General features: G+C 39.9%; 1 pseudogene; it reads right to left on the bottom strand.

Annotated features, from left to right (window-relative positions):
* Nucleotides 1-1,495: 1,495 nt before the first annotated feature.
* On the bottom strand, nt 1,496-7,620 carry LOC123819359 (annotated as a pseudogene).
* Between the last annotated feature and the right edge of the window lie 855 nt (nt 7,621-8,475).

Below are 8,475 nucleotides of genomic sequence, written 5' to 3'. Positions count from 1 at the left end.
TTAGATTTGTCTAGGTTAGGTAACTGGTGTTTTGCCTAGGTTTTTTGATTTACAGATCTTGGGGGGGCCATGTTTTGTGTTCGTTTCCATATATTGAGATTATTATTTTCAACTAGAACTCCTTGCTTCTCTACACTCCTGTCCAGGGTATGGGAGGGGTAGTGCCTCTAATAAATCTTAAGCTTTTGAGTGGTGACTCCTTAAGAAAATTCCTAGCGACAGGTTCCTTCAGCGTTCTGGCAGTTGGTCTGCCCATAGTTTAATTTTGTCTTTAACTTCCCAGGTGGAGGAAGCAGGCAGCATTAGGTTTGTTAGGGGTCTCTATTCTGTGGTCAGCAAGTCATTTTGCACAGAATCAGAGGCATCATGCAAATTGTTTGTTATAACACACAGGTATCTAAAAATCCCACCACCTACTGCTAGCAGGGATAGGCATACAGGAGGAGATAGACAGGAGATAGACAGGAGATCCGGCCACAGTCGCCTCTGCTGTGCAGATGCATCTCATCCGACCTGACTGTGTCAAAGGTCAGCTGTTGGTCGGCTCCTGACAATATAAAAATACCACTTTGTATTAATGTACCATATTTTACTCATTTGGGAATTTTAATCTTTAGTCACTAAATAATGTCTTTAGCTTCATTTCATGACATGCCAATTAAATTTTATCTGCATTTTATATTATGTTCTTATTAATTTACAAGTCGAATAATCAGTCCAATCTCGCTGTTCCCTCTGCTGCTCCCTCTGCTGCAAAGACTCTTGCTAGATGTCCCCATGTCTGACTTCCTCACCTCCTTCGAGCCTTTTACACAATCCTCACCCTCGACTTCAACTTGTCCTTACCGTTCTAACTGCCAACTTGTACCCCTCTCCCACAGCTTGCAATCTCCCTTCCCCTTTTCCATTTTGTTCATAGTATGTATCTTCTAACATACTAATAAATTTATTCATTTGTTCAACAAATACTTGTGCCAAGCATTATTTTAAGAATCTGGGATGTATACATGAACTAAAGAGCTAAAAATCCATGACTCGAGTAACTTACATTGTAAGTAAGTTACTTACACAATAAATACAATAAATGAGTAAATATTATTTATTGAATAAATAAGTGGCTATATCCTTAGGTACTTATCAAAGTACTTTTATAAAATAAATTTCTAGAATTGAAATTGTCGGGTCAAAGAATATACATTTTTTGAATTTGGTTAACTCAATTTGAGAACATGTCTTTCTTTTATATTTTTTTCTTAATTTTGCATATTTTAATTTCAGAACAAAATTAGAGAAAACTACAACACACCATTGAAACCCAACATCAAAGGTGAGAAGGGAAGGCATGAGTCCCTGGTAGCCTGCCTTAGGCAAAAACAGGAGAAAAATAAACTGCTGAACATCAGCAGAGGAAACCAGGTGGGCTAGAGACACTCAGAGCTGCTACAGAGCCATGAAGACACTACACAGAGGACAGAAGGTCTGCAGGTAGAAATTCCTAATCTACTTCTTCCATGTGAGAGGCATCCTCATCACCCTCAAGGTGGGAGGGGGTGGTATCTCATCAGGAACAGCAGCACTGGGTTCTTCTGCTGTCGTTTCATCTTCATCAATGCCTAGGCCTAGCTTGATCACTCAATAGATGTTGTTGGAGTGGGTCTGGGGAGCCACAAGCAAGAAGCCGGAAGAGGATAGTGCAGTCTCAAACAGCAACACCACAGGACCCTTGACAGCCTTTTCATTCTTGTTTGCCTCCACCTTCTGTTGCAGCCTCCACAATGAGGTAGTTGGGGTTAATCTCCAGGTGCTTTTTGGCTGTCATGTAGCCCACTGTAGAGTTATCCCAAAGTGCCTGGGCTTTCATGATACACTCCATGTTAGCTGTCCAGCCTAGGTGCTACTCACAATGCAACAGAGTGAAGACACAAACCTATTAGAGATTGTCACCTTCTCAGCCTTTTTATCCAAGGTTTCTTTTATGAGTTTGCATAGGTTCTCAAACTTGTCTATTTTCTTCTTTTCCTCTTCTTCCTCAGTGAGCTCCGGGACCTCCTTGGCAAATGAGACAAAGCTCTTCCCATCAAAACCCTTGAGCTCCTACACACAGTGTTGATCAATAGGCTCCATCCCATATACTACCTCGAAATATATACTACCTCCCACTTCCCCACTGACTCCACAAAAGTAGAATTGGCAACTTGCTCTTTGCTGCCTGTCACCAGTGATTTAATAGATAGCTTTCTGGGTCTCCTTCCTGAGAGAGACATGTTCTGAAAGAGAAGCCATTTCATCTCCAGGCTGGGAAGTATGATGGTGCAGAAGCTCAGAAAGGCATCACTGACTTCTTGGGAGATGTTCAAGGGCAGGTCCTCGGAGTAAACCACACCACAGATGAAGTTGAGATACTCTAGTATCAACTCATCACAGCTGTCCATGATGAATACACAGCAGACATAGAGTTTTATATTATTGTTGTTCTCCTTGCTCCTAAAGAGGTCAAAGGGAACCCAATGGGGGATAAGTAGCAATGTCCTGAATTTCAACTCAGCCCCTTTTACAGAGAGGGGCTTGACTGCCAAGTGGACTCCCCAGTCATTGGTAAGGCTCTTATAGAACTCTCCATATTCCTCCTTTGGTGATATCATCAGGGTTTCTGGTCCAAATGGGCTTGGTCTTCCACAGTTCTTCATGACTGATGTACTTCTCACTCTTTTTTGTTTTCTCTGTTTTATCCTTATCACTATCACCCTCCTCATCTGAGTCCACCTTCTGTGTCTGTGTTTCTCTTCACCATCTTTGTCTTCCTCTTCTTTCTCCTTTTTCTCTTCCTCTGCCTCTCCATCACTGATTTCTTTCTCTTGTTCCTTCTCCAAATAAAGGGTGATAAGCTAACCTATGAACTGTGAGTGCTTCTCCAGGACTTCTTTCACCTTCCTCTCCTCTAAGTACTCTGTCTGGTCTTCTTCAAGGTGAAGGACAATTTTGGTATTCTGGTCAATGGGTTCACCATGGTCAGCTTGCACACTGAAGGAACCCCCAGGAGAAGACTCCCAGGCATACTGCTTAACACCTCTGTGCTTTGTGATCACAGCCACTTTGTCTGCTGCCAAGAGGGCAGAATAAAAGCCAGCACCAAATTGTCCAATCATGAAGCTGTCTGTACCAGACTGAAGAACCTCCATAAATGCTTTTGTACCAGACTTGGCAATGGTTCTCAAATTATTTATGAGATCAGCTTGGTCATGCCACTGCCTGTGTCCGCCATAGTCAGGGTGCATTCCTGAGGGTTGGGGATGATGTCAATACTCAGCAATTTACCACTGTCCACTGAGCCTGGGAAGGTCAGCCAAGCTCCCGTGGCATATCTTGTCCAAGGCATCAGAAACATTACTGATTATCTCCAGATGGAAAATTTCCTTGTTGGAGTAGAAGGTATTGATGATGAGAGACATGAGTTGGGCAATTTCTGCGTAAAGGGCAAGTCTCTACTTCCTCCTCTTCGAGCTCTTTCTTTTATATTTAAGGAAGTGATGGTGAAAGTAAAGGGTGGTATTTCTTCATTAAAGCTTACTGGGAAAAAATATTTGTGATTTTTTTAATGGAGGGAAATGAAAATGATATTGTCTGAGAACCACTCATTTAGACAACTTGATATTATCATGTTGCTGTTGCATAATTAGAATTTTTAAAATCAAGACTAATCTTATCAAAGAAATTGCTACCTTTTGAAAGGGTAAAGTCAAAGCCATTTGCTACTGTGGCACCATTTGCTGAGCAGGCCTGTGACCTTGTTAAACATAACTCCCATTTTACTCTTCTGAACTTGTCCACAGGACTGGAAATTACTGGAAGCAAAAGCAGAACTAACCACTCCCTACAGCCACAGGCAGAAGATAACATTGGAACCAACTGCAGCCTCCAGTTACAATGCCCCAGCAGCCCAGGGGCCTCACAACAGCAACCCCACCCACTTTTAATCCAATTACAATCCAATAGAAGCTCAAAGCCCCCACCCTGCAAGGCTGGTGTATCTCTCCACACCCTGTCCCTCTCTTTTCTTGGAGAGGGAATACAAACTTTATTCTCTACATTTTCTTCTCTTTGTGAATTCTTTCACCAACCACCCTAACACTTGTTATCTATAAATTTATATCCTCAGAATATTTCCTTTTTTAAGCCATTTTTTAAATTTTTTATTTTTTAATTGTTGTTCAAGTACAATTTTCTGCCTTTTCCCTCCACCCGTCCCCACCACTCCAGCCCTCCCTGCCTCCCTCCCCCATTTCCACCCTCCCTTGTTGTTGTCATTCATTTGTCCTTTATAATTGTTCCTGTAAACCCTTTACCCTTTTCTGCCATTATCCCCTCCCCTCTCCCTTCTGATCACTGTCAGCCAATTCTCAGTTTCAATGTCTTTGGCTATACTTTGCTTGCTTGTTCATTTTGTTGATTAGGTTTCTGTTAATGGTGAGATCATATGGTATTTGTCTTTCATCACCTGGCTTATTTCACTTAGTATAATACTCTCCAGTTCCATCCATGTTGTCGCAAAGGGTAGGAGCTCCTTCTTTCTGCTGCGTAGAATTCCACTGTGTAGATGTGCCATAGTTTTTTGATCCATTCATTTACTGATGGGCACTTGGGTTGCTTCCAGCACTTGGCTATTGTAAATTGTGCTGCTATGAACATTGGGGTGCATAGGTTATTTTGGGTTGGTATTTCAGGGTTCTTAGGATATAATCCCAGCAGTGGAATTGCCAGGTCAAAAGGCGGTTCCATTTTTAGTTTTCTATATCCTCAGAATATTTTTATAATCAGAGTAGCATACCTCAGAGTATTAGACATATATAAATACTAATCCAGAAATAAAAATAAGCATATAGACATAGAATATTATATTCTCCATATATGGTAATTAAAATTATAAAATAAAAGATATTTAAGCCCTGGCCAGGTAAATCAGTTGGCTAGAGCATCATCCCAATATGCCAAGGTTGCAGGTTCAATCTCCAGTCAGGGCACATACAAGAAGAAATAAATGATTGCATAAATAAGTGGAACAACATATCGATGGGGTTTTTTTTTCTCTCTCTCTCTTTGTCTTCCTGTCTCTCTCTGAAATCAATTTAAAAAATTTAAAAACAAAATTTTTTAAGTGCCAAAACAAGTTTGAAGGGGGAGAGGGGAAAAGACAAAAACTAAAACCATCTTGAACACATATGTACCATTCTTTCTGAATACTTGTGACTTACATATAAGAATGTAAAGTATACATGCCCAAGTAGCAACAAGGTCCAGTTCTTTTCATTGATTGCTTGTTCTCTTGAGGTTCATATGCACCACAAGGTATTTTATAGCTAGTCACATGGAGCTTAACACTTTACTTCAAGCTGTATATTTTAACCAATTGTGCCCAAAGTCATAAGTTCAATATTGGCATCTTTTCCAACCTGAAATTTATCCACATCCTAGCAAAATCTTTATAGTACATGACTTCACTCATTAGTGAACTTCTGTTGGCTGAATAAAAGATGAAAGCTATAATAATATATCCCATGGTGTTCTGAGTCTTATTATGTATCGTAAGGTACCAAAGATCAGCAAACCACATGTGCTGGATGAGTGATCCTGTCTTCAAGAAAAGTAACTACCATAGGAGCTCCTATCGATTTTGTCATATTAGTCTCCCATGGTCCATAGCATTTGGCTTCTTAAAATCCTGACCAGTGTGGCTCAGTTGGTTGGGCACCATCCTGCAAAGTGAAAGGTCACCAGTTTGATTCCTGGTCAGGGCACATGCTTTGGTTGCAAGTTTGGTCACCAATCAGGAACCAATTGATGTTTTTCTCTGGCATTGATGTTTCTCTCCCTCTCCTTCACCCTCTCTTCCCTTCACTCTAAAATATAAATAAATAAATACATAAATATATATATAAATATATATATATATTTTTTTTCTAAAGTCAGCCTATTGTGGTACTTGACCTTCATTGTTAGAGAACACCTAAATTATCTCCTTGAAAGGAGGCTTTACTTGCATGGTATCATTACATACTTCTGTAAGTGTTGTTAAATGTTCCTTTGACCCATTTAAACCAAACTCATGAGGTGTCTGTACCATTAGTGTGATTTCCCAATAAGATCTCAGACCAATATTTTCTCTAAAGTGTTTCTGACATAACAGAATATAAGACGTATTAGTTTCCTATTGCTACTGTAACAAATTACCACAAACTTGGTGTTCTATTACCTTACAACTCTGGAGATCAGAAGTCTAAAATGGTTCTCACTGACCTAAAATCAAGGCGTCAGACAACGCTCTCTGTGGAGCTTCTAGACGAGAATCTGTTTTCTTGCCTTTTCCACCCTCTAAAAGCTGTCTTCATTCCCTGGCTCTTGGTGCCCATCACTCTGCCTTTTCTCTCTCTGCTTCTGTTGTCACATATTCTTTTCTCCCTGACCCTCCAGGCTTCCTCTTATAAGGAGCTTTGTGACTAACTTGGTCCCACCTGGATAACCCAAATAATCTCCTGATTTTAGGGTTCTTAAATCTGTTGATAGGCCCTGGGCGGGTAGCTCAGTTTATTAAAGTGTTGCCTTGATACATCAAGATCACAGGTTCAATCCCTGGTCCAGGCACATGCAAGGAGCAACAGTGAATGCACAAATAAGTAGGACAAAAAAATCAACATTTTCCTCTCTCTTTCTCCCTCCCTGTCTCTATAAAATCAATAAAAAATTTTTTAAAAGTCTGTTGATGTAAAACATCCAAAACTGTAGACAATTTTTATAAAGAAGATATGCCTGGAAGCAAGATCTCAATGGACTGAAGAAAATGCTACTGGCAATGATAATTTGATGCTTCTTTAATGCATTTGAAATTAAGAAGAGATTGTAAGGAAGTTACATGAAGGTTGTAGAAAGCAAGGCAGGGACTAGATTACAGAATAGTTAACAAGATTATGAGCTCTCCTGAGGGTGGCTACTCTGAAAAAGAAACATTTCAAAAATATGTTCATCTAGATGCACAGAAACAATGGACGGGGCTTGCTTAGGGCAAAGACAAACCTCTTACTAAAGAAGTTATGTGCCTGGGGTGTGACTACCCTTAATCATCACCTGTCCAGCTAGGAATTTATGATCAAATCATCCTGCGGAGTTAATTTCCCTAGAAATCCCCCTTTTTCATCCACAAATCTGGACTCTCATTTGCTGTGTAAGATAATAGTCATAGGTTCCAGGGATAATTATGTGGACATTTGGAGGGTCATTATTCAGCCTACCACATATGACTTCTGAAAAACTTCATGTTCTGCAAAATCACACATGGACATACACATAGTCATGGGGAATACATGACTAACAGGCAAAAAGCAGTCAAAACCTATGCAGCTGCATCCAACAGGATCCAGAGGCATAAGGCACACTCATTGCTACTGAGATGTCATTTTTTAGGTTCTTCCAGATGAAAGAGCAAAAAATGTGTGTTCACACTAATACATGTATATATACATATATTTTTTAAATTTATACTGTTCTGTTTCTTTATACCCCCTTCCCATCCCACTCATGCAATGACCATACTACATAAGTTTTTAAATTGGGTTACCATACCTTTGCCATGTATGATGCACACATTTTCCCCAATTCTTGAGGGGAAAAATAAGGATGCAAATTATACATGGGTATAAGGATTACACACCATGAGTATAATAATCTATGTGCAATGCACACAAACCGTGAGCATACATTATACAAGGCACAATATGGTACTATGTGTCTTTTTATTCTTGACTTGAGTGCATAGGAGGTTTTTTGGGGTGAGTTGAGTGGGTGGGGACTGGTAGATCAGAGGAAACACAAAACTTGGTTCCTGATCTCCTTTCTAAAACACAGGCTGAGACAGAATGTCAAATGAACAATTTGTACAGAGGTACATGGCACAGCTTTGAACAATAGCCAGGTTTTTGGAGCTGACTGAGAGTCCTCATGAGCTTATGCACTCAGTTATTATGCAATACATTATACCTCCAAGTTGTACTTGACATTAGAATTCTACAACACTTGCATTCCAAGAGACTGAGTGCTTTTTCTTGGATTCAATAAATAAAATGGAATAAAAGCTCATTTAAATCAGAAAGACATTCAAGATATGTAGCTAGCTTATGAAGTGATGATAATGACAAAGGAAAACAGAGATCTGGGGAGACAAAACGAGTTGTGATAATGGAAACCATACTCTCGGGAAGTTAAAAAGCATTATCCTGCCCTCATCCTCTGGTAGAGGGAATTGGGGTGTTAGTACCAAGGCTGAGGTCCCATGTTAGCATTTCTGAGGAGCACAGGAGGCTGCTGAAGGAAGACAAAGTACTTTATTTTGCCATATATAATGTACACTTTTTGTCCACATTTTTGAGGGAAAAATAAGGATGCACATTATACATGGGCAGTACTAATTCTATATCTATATACATGTTT

Source organism: Phyllostomus hastatus, unplaced genomic scaffold, assembly GCF_019186645.2.
Source record: "Phyllostomus hastatus isolate PE091 unplaced genomic scaffold, TTU_PhHast_1.1 phas_contig_308, whole genome shotgun sequence".
In the NCBI taxonomy this organism is placed as follows: domain Eukaryota; kingdom Metazoa; phylum Chordata; class Mammalia; order Chiroptera; family Phyllostomidae; genus Phyllostomus; species Phyllostomus hastatus.
This window is presented reverse-complemented; position numbering and strand designations above follow the sequence as displayed.